This window comes from Drosophila obscura, unplaced genomic scaffold (assembly GCF_018151105.1).
Source record: "Drosophila obscura isolate BZ-5 IFL unplaced genomic scaffold, ASM1815110v1 contig_4, whole genome shotgun sequence".
Classification (NCBI taxonomy): domain Eukaryota; kingdom Metazoa; phylum Arthropoda; class Insecta; order Diptera; family Drosophilidae; genus Drosophila; species Drosophila obscura.
This window is the reverse complement of record NW_024542828.1, coordinates 1,047,451-1,065,805: the sequence shown is the minus strand read 5'-3', so window position 1 is coordinate 1,065,805 and position 18,355 is coordinate 1,047,451. Positions and strand designations below refer to the sequence as shown.

Below are 18,355 nucleotides of genomic sequence, written 5' to 3'. Positions count from 1 at the left end.
CTCTACAGATGTTTGTACCCCTACACATACGTACGTACAGGAAGATACAGATACATCTCTAAACAGTTGTCAGATGCCACAATTTAACGCCAAATCAAACGCCACGCCACGCCACAGTCGTGTGTATAAATTTTCAATTCCCACGTTTTGTTCGGGAGATCTTTGAGATTAAAGCCAATTATACCCTTGAAGAGGCAGGGTATTAGAGGCTTTGCAGAGAGGTTTGCCAAGAGGTTTCGTTTTGAAATATTGTGCTGATATGAGTACTCTCTTAATGCTGGAGGTTCCAGCTCATAGATATTTCAAAGATATTCCAACAAAACTTCACAAACTATAGGTCTGTATCTCTATCTATGATTCTATGATACAAAAGGGGGAGATCCGTAAAGAAAGATTGAATTTTTGGGATATTCATAACTTTTCATTGAATGTATCATATAAATTGTATTTTCTGGAAGAATCTATCTTTTAGGGTAACCGACACTTCAATTCCAGAGTCTACTACTTTCCGTTTATGTAAATTGGTTGCCAAGTCCCACGTTTACCAGAGATCTTAGTGAGCGCATCTAAATTAATAGTTAATGCTGCTAAGGGATCGGGGAATCGAGGCAATCGAGTGAGCAGAAAGGTGGCTAATTGTCGGCTCAGGTCATTAGACCCCACACGACAACCGACAGCCGAGAACCGCGAGTCTCGTCGGGGCTCGTTGTGAATCGAGTGTCAAGATTTGTGGGACTTGTTTGTGGGGCTTGTCCATGCCTCAAGTATTGCCCCTAACTCAAATGATTAGATCCCCACTTAAGAGCCCATAAGTGGGGGGGTTTTACATGTGCATGTCCCTGGTATTATCTTTGGAGAAGCGTCAAAACACTTGAAAAAACTCACACCGAAGGCACTTCCAGGGAGGGGCCCTGGACATGGATCTAAATCTGATTCCACCATTCATGCATATAGGAAACAAGCAATTTGAATATGGTAGTAGCTAAGATGTCCCATAAAAAAGGTAACCTTGAAACTCAAAATTCATACAAAAAAAAAAATAACGACCGGTTGTGGTCGTGCTCCGGTCGTGCTCCGGTCGCTCCAAGCTGTTTACACTGTAAGCCGGAACGGAACGGAACGATGGACGGACGCTCTCATGAAGTGCAGTAAAAATGATAAAAGTTCACGCTTCACGTAATATAGAGGCGGCTCTGTCTCTGGGTCCAGCTCTTGGCCATCTCCATAATTCAAAGAGTCCGCATATTGATGGGGTCGTCAATCTACGATTGTGCAATTGTGCAATATCCCGCCGCATAAATGAATAAAACTCTCAATTTTGGGGGTGCCTCACTCCGCACTGTGTCAATGTCATGGCAATTCAAGCGGACAAAGCCAAACATTCGACTCTTTGGCCCACTATTCGTATTTCTGTTCACCCAGGAGGTTATTCATCTTTCTCTCTTTCGATCCGATCCCATTCGATTCGATTCCATTCCCATGGAAAATGTGTGGAAAATGGAAAATTTTCCAATGCAAAACTCACAAGAATGGAAAAATACAGCACGTGATAAGCAATTGTCGGCCTGATAAGGTCGCAATCGCAGTGCCAGTCCGCACGAGAGCTGTCGTTCGATGTTTTTTCTATGGGGATGGAGTAGGCGGAGTATTGAGAGGAGCAGATTTGTGTGTGGCCTATAAATACATCTTTGAAGGGGGTACGGTAGGCAGAGCAAGTCGTAGTAGTTCGACGTGAAGATACCCCTTTACTTGGAATTGATAGACAGAAATATATCTGGGGGTGAAGAAACATCCACCTACTCTGAAATTTTTAAGATAGTCTAACAATAGATCTATAAATATAACTTCCATATGTAAAGATCTATTTATTCTAGTATATAATTTTAAAATAGAAAAATACACCCCTTAAATTCGACAAGTAATGGGTGTCAAAACATCATTATGATGATCCACTGGAGGCACTGGAGCCACAGAATCTCTGCCTTGTGTTTCAGTTGCAGCTACAATTTGCAATGTATTGCAAGGTCCAATGAAAAAATCTACTGATAAACTGTGTGGATGGGGGAACGATGGTCATCGTTCATTAAATGTGAAAACTTTTCCACATTCCGATTAAAAACAAGCAAAAGGAGAGGCCGAAAAGGCGTATTTTAATATAGAGTCAAAGGACGGAAACAGAACATTCAATGGAGGGAACAATCAATGATGATTGCAGCGGAATTCTACACTTTGTGTGGCCTTCAAGCCAGCGGCAGTTAAAGTGTCGATTGGTTTTTGATTTATAGCCCACGTGAAGTGGTTAATCTTTCAGCTTTAAGTTTATGATCCCGGGGAAATCCTATAAACAGAATATACATAGCTGATAAGTAGAGAGGATCAGATACAAGAGTCGATTCAATCAGTGGATGTTAACCGATTATTTTTGGTTTAATCGAGTTTAATACAAACTAATTGATTCTGGTAAACAATACTCGATTATAGAATATAAATATCGTGCCCATAAGGGTAATATTTCTGTTTAGGATCGATTTAGAACATAATATTCGACTGCATAGCACAAAAATCGATCGTAAACTCATCGGGAATGTTCCACCACTCGAATATCAGCCACTTTAAGTGGGCTATAAACCCAAATTGTTAACGAAATTTAAGCCTACTTTCGTCCCGAGTGGGGGCAGCAGATCAGCCATTAAATCGCACTTTCGTTTTCCGAAAGAAGCTAACAAAAGCATACGCATGTATCTCACAGATACACACACACACACACACAACGCAGAGGCATGCAGTAGGTGCACACGTTATGGGGCCAAATGAAATGAAATGCGAACAGGCAGGGGAGAAGGAGAAGCAGAAGCAGAAGCAGAGACTAACATGCAACAGAAAACATGGATATAAATAAACGGGGAGCCACTCAGACAGACTGCCAGCCTCAACAATGGATACAGCAAAAAGATACAAATGTATCTACACACACAAGAGACACGATACCCGACAATTGGCGGATCGGATAAGTCGCGTGTGTGCAGTGCATGTGTAAACGATCTGCTGCTGACGTTGTGCTGAAGTTATTTGCAACATTATGTGGCATAAAGCGGCAAGCAAGAACTAGATGGAATAGTCACCCAGAAGTATCTCTAAATGTATGTATGTATGCATATTTTCATACGAATATATACTTTTGCCGCGCTTGATTCGGTTGAACTAACAATTAGCTAATAAATAGCCATTATAGCCATTCATTTTCGATGTCCCAAAAAAATCCTCCAAAGCGCCGAAGGGAGAGTTGACAACTCTCTATAAATAGATACTGTCTTGGGTTGTCAACTGTCACCCGAAATTAAGCCAAGAATTAATTGGATTTATGATCTGTTTTGTCCGGCAAAAGCAGCAAAGGCAAACCGCAATGAAAACCGATATGAAAACCGAAAAAACTGGTCGCTTTTGGAGTCGTTGAACTGTAAAGATACAAATGTATCTACATGTGTGCCGTACAGTGCTACCGTTTTTGCAGCGGGCGTTGTCATTAGCCAAAGTGTCAAGTGGTCGACAGCCAGAAAGACAGACAGCAGCAGAAAACACACCAACAACAACCAATTGACATTTACTACTGTTGGTGCTGGTGCTGTAGGTGCCGCAGCCAGTATTCAGTATCTGCAAGATACCAGATACTTCTGTTTTGTTTGGGCTAGCTGCTCGCATTTCCCTTTTCGGTATCCGCATCAACAATTGCATCAGCTTTCAGACTGCCACCGCCTGGTCGGTCGCCTGTTTAGGCCAAGTTCCACATGAGAGCTTTGGCTTTATTAATAGCCCCGACAGATACTTTGTGTCTAGAGTGCTCGCATTGCTCAGGTCGTGTTTGCTCATTCGATCATTAACTAACCTGTTTACACCTCAACGCACAGCGCCTGCTGCACACGAGGCTTGGGTGGGGCTCTGGGTCTCAGCTCGTGGGAGTGTTCAGAGGTGAGAAAAATAGAAGGTGGGACTATGAGGGGTTTCCTGGAAATACCCCATAAAAAGAGGCGTGTTATTCCTGCCACATATATCAATAGATATCCCACAAATGTATCCCCAACTTTCCCATTCGAAAGAATCTCCCATACACGAGTATCTGTGTCTATAAGATACGAAAGAAAGGCCACCTCTCGAGATAGGAGTTCCCAGAAATACAGGTAAGAGATATACTTCACTCCGCACCCAAAAAAATACAGAAACATTTGTAGAACCCCACAAAAAAGCAAACCAAACAAGTTCTTGGCCAAGAATTCAAAAAATCCATTCGATTGCCATCAAAAAGTCAGGCTGCTGTTCGACTATGCAAAACGTGTAATCGCGTATAAAAATATCAAAGATTCAAGATACATTTCAGGATATATATTTGCATTACAGTGCGCCAAAATAGAACTATAAATTTTAAAAATTATAGAACTTAACTTTGTTTTGTTATTGATTTGTAATGAATAACACTTTTATAAAAAAAAAAAAAAAAAAAAAAAAAAAGGGGAAAAGGAGAGGGGAAAAAAAAAAAAAAAAAAAAAAAAAAAAAAAAAAAAAAAAAAAAAAAAAAAAGAAGGGGGGGGGGGGGGGTGGGGGGGGGGGGGGGGGGTTGGGGGGTTGGGGGGGTGGGGGGGGGGGGGGGGGGGGGGGGGGGGGGGGGAAAAAAAAAAAAAAAAAAGAAAAAAAAAAAAAAAAAAATGAGGAGGGAGAAAAGAAAAAAAAAAAAGAGGGAAAAAAAAAAAACCCCCCCCCCCCGGCCAAAAAAAAAAAAAAAAAAAAAAGGAAAAGAGGGGGAGAAAAAAAAAAAAAAAAAAAAAAAAAAAAAAAAGGAAAAAAAGAAAAAAAGGAAAGAGGAAGGAGAAAAAAAAAAAAAAAAAAAAAAAAAAAAAAAAAAAAAAAAAAAATATTTTTTCCCCCCCCCCCCCCCCCCCCCAAACAAAAACCCCCCCCTTTCCCCCCCGGGGGGGGGGGGGGGGGGGGGGGGGGGGGGAAAAAAAAAAGGGGGGGGAAAAAAAAAAAAAAAAAAAAAAAAAAAAAAAAAAAAAAAAAAAAAAAAAAAAAAAAAAAAAAAAAAAAAAAAAAAAAAAAAAAAAAAAAAAAAAAAAAAAAAATTTTTTTTTTAAAAAAAAAAAAAAAAAAAAAAAAAAAAAAAAAAAAAAAAAAAGGAGAAGGGGTAAAAATAAAGGAGGAAGGGAAAAAGAAGAGTGGCCCCCCCAAAAGAACCCCCACCTTCCTTCTCGTTAAGTTTCATTTCAGCCATAATTCCGTAACGAAAACCTTTCCCTTTAAGAATTCAGCGAAAAGATCTAACTATGAAGGTCATACACTTTTGTAACGCACTGTTCTGGGTATTAATAAAAGAGCGAACAAATGGCGAGGCGATGGAAATCCCGCCTTAGAATCAAAAACACATGATACTCAAAAGCCGCTGACGACAGATTGAACGACAAACGAGAGGAGGGATTGACAGTGTGACGGATGGGGGAGGGACAAAAGTGTTGGGTTGGTTGAAAGGGGAGTGAGGAACGGGGAGCGTGAACGGTTAACAGAGAGCGGGTGGACGGCGGAATGACATAATCCATAACCGTGACACTTGAGTCGATTTCTGTTTGTCTGTGAACCTCAAAAGAATGCGGACGGGGTTGGGGGACATGGATATCGATATCTGTTTGTTTATGTATCCCCTGTAAAGGGGTATGTTGCCTATATTAAAATATATGCAGATCTGCATTCAGAATGAGGATCAAACAAGCCTGTTTTCCTCTTCCTCTTAAGGACTACGATGAAGAACAAAAGGAACTGATGCCAAAGATATGGAAGGGTTTCATTATCAAAATAAAGGTTACAAAAGGAGCATTCAATAGTCGGTACGTGGAAGACTGTTTTAGTGTTTTTCTTTGTATATTTTTCTCGCGTCCGCTCAATCGAATGAACAACTAAAGTTCTGTGGTTCTGTGGTTTCTTCGGTTCTCACAGATCTCACCGATCTCTGGCCTCTGTGGAGGATACTCATATTTGTAAGTAGAAACAAACATTTCTTACGAGTACGGAATGGCGGAAGTTGGTTGGTTTTTGCCATGCCTTTTGTTTGGAGTCGAAAACCAGTTCGGAATGTACCGCCTCCGATCTGCCGGCTAGGCTACACTCTCTCATATAACTACTCGGACATGTGCCGCCTGTCTCTGCCTCTGTCGTTCAATCAAACCCAATCAATCGTCAACTTTGTGGTTCCGCAATGTGTGAATGTGAATAGCTTTAGAAAAAACAATAAAGATACATAATAAACAAGTGCCTCGAAAAGCAAATACCAAAGACGGAACCAAATCACATGGGTGGGCCACTCCATAGAATTCTCGGGGAGGCTCCTCCGCTGGCGCTTCGAGAGACAAGTGGCAAGTGGCTGGGAGGGCAATCAATATGCAAAACGGAAACAGCAGGCACTTCCAATAAGCAACATTTACGAGTAGTCGATGATTTGAATCGGTTATGAACATTTATTAATGACTACAGCAGCAGGAGGAGGATGAGGAGGAGGAGCTGTGGGAGTCACAGGAGGAAACAATCTACTCGATCTACTTTATAGAATCAGATATGTTCATTTATGATTGATTTTGTGTGCCATAGAGGAAGTTTCAAGCGATCAATACGGATATGTAAATCAGTTTTAGTTCTAGTTTATTGATTAATGATGATAATCGTATTGAAAGCATTTGTGTCCGGCTTAAAAATTTTATTTATAGAGAAAATGTTCTCTTTTCCGTATAGAATATGCACTCAAAGGTGCGTTGCTCGAAAGCCAGGTGTTCAAATAGCCAAACGATAGGTAGGCTTCAACATTTGTTGTTCAATCTGGCAATAATGATTGATAGGTTTAATAATAGATAATATAATTCCTCGTATCATTTAAATTTTGATAAAAAAAAAGATTATTTTACTTTATTCAACAATAAGTTCCATACCCATAATACTCATCTTAAATAATTTTCTGCCTTTTCATATATAGTATAAGTTTTCAGCAATCGAAATTGCGAGTAATATTTCATTTATTAGGTAGATATTTCGAAAATCCAAGGCGTAAATTATTAGTAGGTGGAAAATCGCTCAATCTCAGCCCTAAGACCCAAAAATAAAATATATATAGAAAATTTATTGAGCATTGGCATTTATGGCAGCTGCATTTGGAATTATTTCTCATTTTGGCACACTTTAATAAATACTTTTATGGCTGCTCTTTAAGATTCATCGATTGCTGAGCGATCAACGACAATAAATCAAATAATTTTATAAATAAGTGAAGAATGAACACTCAGACATTCAGACAGACATCTCAAGTGGCTTTTGTGCTGTGATGTTTTTGGCATATAAATATGTATATTGTTTATTGCTGATGTACTTAAGCATATGTACATATGTATAGACTGGTGTATTTATTTGTGTAATTATGACATTTTTTTCACGCCAACTCAAGCAAACAAAACGGGCAGTAAGCCCTCTTTGTTTGGGCCACAAGTAAAAATTCAGTACACTGCGAGATATCACATAAATTAAACGCATAAAAAGACGAAAACACATCATAAAAAATATATATGTACATATATATATAATTTAATTATTGAGCAAGAAATATGTAAATATTCTCCAGTCCTGTGACAAGCCTCCTTTTGGGCAGTAATCAGCTGAATGATTCAGCGACAGAGACGCAGACTTTGCCACGTACTTCCTCATTGCCACAGATCGGGGCAGGGGGATATGGAAATGAGTGAACAATCAATAAGATACAAAACCAGATGCAACAGCTATGCGTAGATACGCTGTCAACATTTTTGCATTTCCGTATTTCCTTTATTTGTATTTTTCCATTGATTTGCATAGTCGATTGATCGCACTTTTGCATGGCCCACGCTTCAGGAATAAAAATATACTAAAGAAAATAAAATCTATAGAATTTTGCTGATAATTTTTATTATCACAAGAGGCTTTAAATTTATTCACATTTATTTATGCCGGGACGTCATGATAAATGGATTTGTCAAATGGAAATTATATCAACAGTAGCGCGATTCGACGCCAAAAAAAACTGAAAAGTTAATCCCGCGTTAATTATACTTATCAAAATGGTTGATTGAGTGTCTCAAACTACAAATATTTATAATTATTTTGAAAGGAGAATTAAAAAAAGAAAGAGAAGCAAATTTGCTGTGGAAATAGTTATTCTTAGCTGAACCCTACATTTTTCAATTGTTATAACATTAGAACGCAATATAACATTGCATTTATCGTTACTGAATATATTTTGTTCTAAATAATCTGTAGCGTAACAAAAAAGGGTCGATTTTTGTAACCATCTTTTTACCAATACATCCAATATTATACATCTTCTTTAAGTATTCTTCCAAGTATTATGTATGTCAAATTTGAACTTTAACAAATCTAATTTTAGTTTGTTTTTCTGCTGATCATTTTACGCATTTTTTATGTAGCTATTTTAAAAAAAACATAAACAGCAAGAGATGCCATTCAAAAGAGCCAAAGAGAGCAGAGAGCAAGAGATTATCTCAAAGAAAGAGATTATCTCACATCTCTTTCTCGGAAAAGCGGCACAACAGCCGCCCCACAGTCTAGAAGATCGTGAATCTCTGAAGATTATACCACACCCCCTCTCACAGTGGAATTCTTTTATTTGTTTTTCTTTATGCGAAATATTATAAATTTTGCAACTCTTGGCCTCCCTTCCGCCTCTACTTCCTACCACATCGAATTGTTTGTTTTCCTTTCCATTTGTGTGGCAACTTTTTGCAGGTCAATCCGTAAAGCCACATGAGATTTCGGAAGGGGGGAAAAACCAACTGTATTTATGGGGGCGCTCATTACTTTTTGTTTTTGGAACACCGTTGCCTTTGCCTTTTAATTCTCCACACAAATGGCATCGTAGGGCCATAGACGAAATCAGAAAATCAGAAATGAAAAAGACAAAAGACGAAGACGTCAGCGACAGACAGTGAAACTTGTGCCGGTTGAACTTTTTTTTTGATCGTTTGTAATTATTAGAGATGGGAGCGTGAAGCATAAAGAGTATACTTTGACCAAAGCACAGAATGTGTCAGATCGGACAGCAAACAAAGCTCCAACAAGCAGTCACGAAAAGTAGTTGAGTTGAAAATCTTCGACCCTGCCCATCTCTAGTAATAGTTACCGCCTTTTGCTACTTCTTCTCTTTCCTCTTTTGCCATTGTTTTTGCTGTTGTTTTATTGTGTTGATGACCTTAAATTAGGCGTAGGTCTTTGGTCGTATTCGTCATTGTTGGCCAAGTTTTTTGTGCTGGTCAGCTGTTTTTTGTTTCTTATTATTTGAGCTTCGTTGTTTGGCCTCACATTGTAATAAATTACCACAGAAAAAAACGTATATTACATGCTCATAAAAGGCGAAATAGCAGTAGAAGAATGGACGAGGATTGGCTTTGAATGTCATGACCTGCAGGCAAAACTGCTTAAGAATATAGTGTTATACAGTTAAACTCCACTAGCGAAGAATTTCTTAAGACAAAGAAGTGTCCATTGCCCGAAACGAATGGAAAAGCTTGAGCCTCACACAACTGATTATCTTTCGGGGTACATTTTAGAGAAGTTTCACTGTAATTCTGCCTAGTTTTTTCTCCTATAAAAGTGAATGTGAGCCAAATGCAGAAACCAAAGAACAAGAGAATCCAGAGGAACAGTGAGCTAGAGGAGAGGACCATTCCAACGGTGCCTTACCGTTCCGAAAAAAGATTCACAAAAGAAGGGAGGTTAGGCAAAGACACCGTAAAGCGCGCCTAATACAATCAAAAGAGAGAGAGAAAGAGCGACTAGACAAACGGAGAGAGGAACATACAGAGAGAGAGAGACAGAGATGGAGACTCGGCTCAGGTTTAATTTAACCCAGGCCTGCTCTCAAAATTGCAAGCGCAGTAATTAGCTTCCTTTTACTTCTTGCATCACACACACACACACACCGACAATTATTTAACCGTTGCTTTACCTTTTAATCGTTGTCTTTGGGTGTTTCAGCTTCGCTCTCTCCTCCTATTTATATGGGATTTATTAACTGATTTTCTTTGATTTTTTTAGTCACATTTCTCATCGAGATGAATTGCACTTTTTTGCACTTTCGTTGATTTTTGCACCGAACACACTCGCAAATAATGATTTAAACTATTTTCTCATGTATGTATTTATTTATGCTTTAGTTTAGCTCCTTCTTTGAACTCTTTGGGCATTTGACGAAGAGCAGATAAGTTGCTGGGTTCTGTGGATTTTTGGTTTTCATTGGGTTAGTATTATGTTTTTCTGATTTTGGGAGTTGCATTCAAACATTCACACCCACCCACTTTCTAAGAATTAAATTCAGGTAAAATATTTCCCTTTTTCCAGGGTTAACTGCAGACAAATTTCCCTTTTTATTGGTGCTAAATATCCCTTTCATTCAGTTTAAATGCACTTTTGAAATAAATTAAATAAGGCAGTTCTGATACGCCCAAAATTTGTTTAGCTTAGCGATTTGATTGAACACAATTTCCCTTTCTAAAAGTCTAGTACATATTTCTCTTTGATGCGCTCAGGGTTAAAGAACTTTGGATATCTTGAAAAGATTTCTCTTCAAATAAAATTTTGGTAATGAAATTGTTATAATTTTCTTTGGCTAAAGGTTCAAAGATGGAATGAAAATCCACAATTGCGAACACCATACAGCCAGTCAACGGTCAACGGACAGCGGGAAACGGACATGAACAACCAAGAAAATGAGCACAGACATCAACAGCAATTGTCATAATTTTCATGAGACCCACACACCGAGGAGACACTCACACAACTGTAATATATTTTTCAACAATAATTTAATTTTTACAATTTTTCTTCGTGACTTCTGCTTGCTGGCTGCACTTTTCATAAATTTTATTTTTATATTATTTAGCACAGATGCGCGCGCGTTTTTTGTCGCCCGCCTTCTTGGCTTTTTCTATTTCTTTTACTTTTTCTCCAATTTAACTGTTTTGTGGAGCGGAAGAGCTGTAAAAGACTCTGTTTCTGTTTCGGTTACTCTTTCGATTTCGTTTGGCGCCGACTCTCAATTGGGGTTTTGTTGCTTTTTATTTTGGGGGGGAGATCGGGAGCTACGGTGTTGCGTTCGTTGCAAATGAAAAACTTAAAATGATCGAACGAAAATTTCTACGGTGAGGAGTGTCTCAGAAAGTCGAGTCAGGCAGAGCGGCGTCGACGGTGACGGCGACTGCGACGACGGCCGAAAAAAGCAACAACGAAACGAATTAACCGATCGCTGCCGACGATGACGGCGACGACGACGCAGAGACTTGTGTAAATTATGCTATTAATTGCTCTCTCTCTCTCTCTCTCTTTCCGTCTTTGTTTTCGGCTTGCCTGCTCAAGTGAGGCATAAGTACAGGTGAGGCATTAGGAGAGAGCGCTCTCACCGTAATTGACAAAAATAATTGACACGCGCATCAAGGAATGGTTCACAAGAGAATCCAAAACCTCTAAAATATTTCAAAATACTACAAACAAAAAATAAAAGGGATCGAGAGGTGGATGTTCCCTAAGAAAATAAACAAGCCAAATAAAATATTGATAAGCCCCTATAATTAATACTAGCCGTCTGAATCGCACAGAAGGGCGCTAAATATGTACATATATAAAATATTTAATAGGCCACCACTCGCCTTACCTTGTTTCAATACACTTTGGACTGGCCTGGCTTTAACGCTCTCCCTCTCTCTCTCTCAACCGATCTCTCTCTCTCTCTCTCTTGTTGTCTCTCTTTGGGGACATGTGCTGCAATAAACATGTTTGTGTTGCTGCAGTTGGGGCCAGTTCACCAAGTTGGGGCTTTGGGTTTATTTCCGTCGCCGCTTTTCCATCGTTGTGTGCGTGTGTGTGTGTGTGCTTGGACACATGTTGCTGGCAACAAAGTTTTGATCAAAGCTCTCTTCTAAGGTGGCGTGACGGACGGGGCGCGCATGTGCAATGAACTTGTTTCGGCTCGCAATTGCGATACAATTGTTGCTGTTTCTTTAATACCCTTCATAGTGGGTAGTATGGTTTGCAGAAGAATCTCCGACCCCAGGAGATCAGGTCACTATATCATATAGCTATCTTAGGAATTAAATTATAGAAATGATCGAACTAATGGGTATCCAAAGCTTCGTTTCCCGAATGTTGCCTTTTTAATTTTGAATTTGTTTCTGTTTTTTGGAGGTTATTCAGTTGCGGCGACTTTGTAATTTCATTTAAATTACTCATACGCCATGTGACGCTGCCGTAACGCGCCGCTCTGTAATTATTTGATATTTGCTTTTGAGATCTGCGGCACTCTCTGCTTAACGGACAGCAGCATCAACAGCAGCAGGAATTCATTTCCTCAACTTTAATGTAGGTCATTGCTAAGGGGGTGAAAGTGCTGCAATTATAGATGCCCCCCTACCTTCCCTTCCCCGGTCCGTGTACCCTCTCCCAATAAGGAAATTATTGCCAAGGTCAGAGAGCTTTTGCCCAGAGAATTTACCGTAAGGTGAACTGCATTTCATCCTAAACGAAAGACAGAGATGGAGACAGAGATAGATAGATAGCTAGGGAGGGAGTGAATTTCCTATGCGACCTTGAGAACTCATGGGAATTCTCTTTCATTTAGCTCGTTGAACGGTTGATTCTGTTATACCTGTTAGTCTCAGGGCATTCGGGTATATTGTTTTTGTGAAGATGGATGTACTAGGCACGGAGGGAGACAATCTCTCGGAATGTCCGTGGAGAATATTCAATAGCCTGTTGCATTTACTATTTAAAGATATGAGGTTGGTTGGTATTTTGGTAGAACTCTTAATTCATGTATTTTCTACATATTTAACTAAAATCATCCTGAAATATTGCAAACAACTTGTTCCCTAAAAGACATTCTCTTTTCCAGTATGTACTACCATCGCTTTTTCTTTCACTTTGAGTATTTTCCGGATAGTTCTCGCTTAAGGGGTACCTCCAAAGTCAAAACATAGACTGGAGCATTCTTGTTGGGGTTCCTTTCCTTCTTTGCCTCCCATTTCAGGTCATTTAAAACGCATGACTTGGCTCGAATTGCAAATTATGCAAATTTCACAAACGAACTTTTGTACAAAAATCAGAAAAACTGCAACATCATTTTGTGGCCGACTGTTTCCCATCTCGCTCTTGCTCTCTATGTCTCTCTCTCTCTTTTGTGTATTTACAGTTTTTCGGACCATTCGGAACATTTTCAATAATTTCAATAGCCTTCAATATTATTACACAATCATAAATTGTCGGAGCGAAAATGTAAATGTTTTACGAATACGATACGCCTTGGGGGCTATAAAAAATGTGTAATCGCATGTGGTGCTATGGCTATGCCATGCCTATGGCTATAGCTATAGCTATGACTATATCTAACAGTTCGACTACGAGTTCGACTATGGGCAATGGTCAGTGAGATATATTTAAGCACTGCTTGTCTCGTACTCGTCTGTCAGGGTCTCATTCAGGTTTCAATGGGGAATACTCAACATAAATATTAGAAATGTACAAATGGAATGCAGTTTGGAAAAACCTATTTATCGAAGGATAATGATATACTTTTATATTCCCAATATATCGTGAATGCTCTATAGGTGGACAGGACTTTTAATGCAGACATTGTCATGGGAATCACCTCGAGTGACCGCCCAAGCTACATTTCGGGATGAAGGTAGATCAGCATTTACTTGAACTACTCACAAAAGGTTTACTACAGTTGAACAAAGGTTAATCAACCCGAATAAGACATCTAACGTACACCTGCCTCATTGCTTCCGTCTTTTATCTGAACTTCAAATGTTAATTAACTTTTTATAAACCATAAATTAATCAATTAAGGTATTGATTTTTGGGTTTGGCCAAAACAAAGGTAAGGTAAGCAAATTGTAGTTGCTTTAAGATTTGATTGAATAAAATTAAGAAGACAATATCAATGCCATTCACTCTATACATTTTTGTACTCTTTTGTTGATAGAAATAAGATGGTAAATGGCAAAAAGACACATCCTTACCGTAGAAATCAAGTCATCTTTTGTTTAAATAATAATACGAATTATTTATTATTTTGTACCTATCTTTTCACTTGTTTAGGACACTGGGATGCCTATTATATGGTATTCCATGACAATCATTACCATAACAAACTTATATTATCCTTTCCCGTCAAACTAAAAGCAAACTGCCCTTTCAAGCAGCTTCATTTAAATAACAAATGCAAGTTTCTTTACTCCCCCGAACCTATTTTCCAGGCAGGGTAACTGTCAAGAGTTTTTGGAGTCCAACGCCAGACCCCCCAACTCCTCTGCCTCTCCTGTGTTGGAGCTGTTGAATATGCAACAAAGATTTACTTTTTAATTTTTTGTTTTTCGTCAGTTTTCCACATTTTTTTTCGTCCGTCCCCCACTTGCTTTTTGTTGTCTTTCCTGCAGCATATGGCGGAAGGTACAACAGTGTTTCGACAGTGCAACTTTTTGTTGCAGCTGCTAAAAATAGCAAAAGGCGCAGCAGCAAGCAGCAGCGGCAGCAGCAGCACCAGAAACAGCATTGATTGCAAGTTGTTTGGTTTGGCAAATGACGACGACAAACACCGTGGTGGTGCCACAGAGTGTGGTCCAATAATGAAAACGGAGATGAAAAAAAAAAGGAAAACCGGCTTGACAGGAAAATACGAATTTTCGTTTAAAATGAGGAAAAAATTCAAACGATTTCGATGTGGAGGCTGGCTGGGAAGTTGGTAAAGGTATTTGTCTATTTTTGTTTGTGCGGGATTTAGTCGGAGTTGATCCGCGTCCTTCCCTTTCTTCCGAAACACTATTTCAGGTAGTATTTAAGTGGCTGTTTTGTAGCACCAAAAATGGGCAGTAAATTATTTTAAAATTGGGGCACAACTGTACAGAAGCGGAAATAAAAATCCTCCCTTTACTCGTTGAGAGACTGGGAGAGTGGCGACTGGTAACATGTCATATAGTATCGATCTCCGAACACCCATTCCATTCGGATGACCCATCTCTATGGATAATTGTTGTTTTTGTTTACTTTTCATTTGCGCCATTTAATTGAATTGCTGCATAAAAATGAATGAATTTCTATGACTGCACTAAATGATGCTCTGTCGCCGCCTTTGAATGTGATTTTTATTTGTTTATTGTCTTTGAACTGTGCTTTATTTTTTGTTTTCTCAATCAAAAGTCTCGCTTTTTGGTGCGCCATTTGAATTTTCATGTAAATAAATTTGCCATCAATTTTGCACAGAAATTGCAAAAACGTGCAACAATTTCGGGCGGGACTCTCGAATGCTCTCTGTATCCGAAATCCGAAATGGAAGTTGCACCCAACCCAAATGCGATTCGGAAAGAGTTTTTTTAATGGGATTTAAATTGCAAAGTGGATGAGGGAATAAATGGGAAGGTTGCTGAGAGTTTCCGCATGGCTTTTAAAGAGTCTTTTTATGGATGTATCTTAAAGATAAGTGTTGTAATTGGTACACAAACATTTTCAGCAATTGCTAGCAAGCATTTCAATTTGAATATAAAATTTCCTAGTTATATTTGAAAGTTTTTCCATGATTTAAGTAGTATTAAATTATCCTTAAATAGGTACTATACATTAAGAAATGAATAGAATAAATCTAATAGAAGAATCAAATGCATCATCAATCCCCTTATAGATCAGAAATTACCCCCGCTCAGATTTTACACATATTCTTCAGCTTTCGTCTCCTACAGAGTATTCCAAATCGATTGCCAGTTAAATCCCATTTTGGAATATATAATTTAATTCGATTCTGCTGTGTGTCAGCAAGATCGTTATTCAAATCAAAATATCTATCTGTCTGTATGGCTCCATTTGTTGTTCAATTTTTCAACACATTAATGGATTTGCTGTATTCGAAAAAGACTGTCAAAGGTTGCAGTCCGATAGATAAATTCAAGTTTTTAGAATTCAAAATGTCAAAAGGTAGGGACAAACGCACTGACAGTTGTCCCCGGGGGTACGGGGAAGTAGCGAGAGAGGTGCGTAAGGTGCGTGCCAAAACATTTGTCATTCGCACATTTAAATATTCATTCAATTTGTGGAGAGTTCTAATTCGAATTCGAATTCAATTCCAATTATGCATTCAATCAATTTGTTTCTCCATATAGAACAAACCCAAACTTCTATTTGATTTATAATTTATTTACATTTATTGTTTTTGTGTTATTTTATCAACATTTTGCTCACCGCATGGGGGCGCCATTAATTGGGGTCAATGTCAGTCAGGCTTTTCCCGCCTCCTCCTCCTTTTTATGGCAAAGGTAAACATTGCATTTGTTTTTATTTATGGTATGGAAAGGGGAACATAACATCAATTATAAATGGGATTCCAGCGAGCACGCAATCGAATTATTATAAATGGCCCATCAATGGAATCACAAGACTTAAAAGATGATGATGCATCACCCACTACCGAAAAGGCTGTCCGAAATACGAGTATATTGAACATTTCTTATAAAACTCAATTATAAAGTTGATATTTTGTCGATACTATTTGTGGATGGGGTGGAGACTCCTCTACGTTTTGGTTAAATTTTATCTTACTTTATTATTCGATAAGGTTGGCTGTTTTTGGAGCATTGATTAAAGACGAAGGCATGGGAATGGTTGCTGGTGAAAAAAATTTCGAGGAATCATTGAAAAGGAATTTGATTAGAAAAAGCAGTTTGAAATTATTATAAATGTACGCCTGCATTTTGAAAGCAAGTTGTGGTCAAAACGAAGTTGTTTCTGACCCTTAACGGTAGGTAAAATCAACCCTCCTCCCTTGACTACAAAACTTTCCATGGACGTATTTATTTCTAAGATTTTCCCCTATCTTCGGACACCTTTTCTGGAACCTTTCCAATTCAAAAGGCTCAACAGATGGCATACGTGATGCAAAGCCAGTGACAAGTGACAAACATACTCTCCCCGAATCGTTATATTTCCATTAGTTAACAAATATTTATGTGTACCGTCTACACATACGAGTACCTACATCAACCCTCGAATAAAGATCAAACACAGCTGAAATCTTGGATGTGCGAGGAAACTTTATGACATTCAAAGATTGAGGTTTTTGGGAAAATTTCCATTAAGCGAAAATGTAAATTTTACTGCGTTCTTTTTGTTCTTATCGGATCGGAGCGGATTTCTTTGCCTTTGAGTCGAGGCGGGGGCCGCAATAATTGCGGACAAATATCAGGTAGCTGATGGCGATAAGCAATGGGTTCTGTATTTATAATTAAATAAACTCTAAGTCGAAGGCAAATACGTATATGGAGAGTGAGAGATTAGCGAAACTGAAATTTGATCAGGTGTGCGCGAGGGAAAAGCCTTCACAAAATTAATGATAAAATGAATACGAATTTTTGACTGCCAAAATATTCATATTCCATGAATTTTAGATGAAATTTCTCTTCCGAAAAGTCTGTCTTTTGCCTGTCAATAAATCATTCCAGAGCCGGCCATAAAGTAATTGAGCTGTTTAGCCATTTATGGTGGCCTCTGATCTGGGGTTCACGTGTCACCACTCCCCTGGGTCGACTCACATCCTTGTCTAGCATCTAGCAACAGATCCCCGGCCAGTCCCAGTTCTCAGTTTGAATTCATCTGTTTAGGCCAATTTCCAAAGCAATAAATTTGTAAAGCAAATCATAATGTTGCAAGGACAACGAGCAAAACAAGATCCGAGACTATCGATAGCGCGTTGAACAATGTTCGCGTAATGTACAATAATAACAGATAATTATATTGATATATGTGCACAATCTCGAGTCGATTGAATGCCAAAATTGATTGGCATGGCGGGTCGCATCAGGTGGCATTGAACTACCCAAATGGAAAGGGTGTGAAAATCGATTAAATGTGGAGAGAATATGCATATTCCTTGGAGATTCCGGGATATGGTAATGGCAGAAATTTACAGAGCTTAAATAGAACTGCAACATAACCACATGCTCTTCGATTGAACTAGTTTTTGGTATTCCTCTTTGAAGCTCACTCTCAATTAGGTATTCCTCTCTGGCAAATCACTTTGTTTCCCATAAATATTTCCATTGAATTTAACAGCGCATTAAAGTCCCCAAAAATTGGCCACTTGCAACCCCAAGCAGAAACGTTTACTGCCACATACTACGAGTACACATATTCATGAAGAAAACACATATGGTGGAATTTACATACATATGTACATATATTTTCTGTATATATCTTTTGCTTAGATAACGAATTATAATTCGTCGCAATTTATGAAAAGAAATACGCG

The 18,355-nt window shown here is 38.7% G+C and overlaps 1 protein-coding gene across 15 annotated transcripts in view; it reads right to left on the bottom strand.

Annotated features, from left to right (window-relative positions):
* Nucleotides 1-18,355, bottom strand: part of LOC111068343 (TLD domain-containing protein 2) — an 86,839-nt gene that overhangs the window by 47,109 nt on the left and 21,375 nt on the right. For 6 of the 15 annotated variants that reach the window (XM_022357756.2, XM_022357760.2, XM_022357762.2 and 3 more), the window contains exons 1-2: nt 10,886-11,174; nt 10,019-10,285 (exon numbers count right to left, since the gene is read on the bottom strand). The exons of 3 other annotated variants lie outside the window; for them this stretch is intronic. The gene's annotated coding sequence lies outside the window, so the exon portion shown is untranslated. Of the gene's footprint in view, nt 1-10,018; nt 10,286-10,885; nt 11,175-18,355 lie in introns of those variants that run through there. 6 more of the 15 variants (XM_022357764.2, XM_022357761.2, XM_022357765.2 and 3 more) reach the window with 3 other exon arrangements.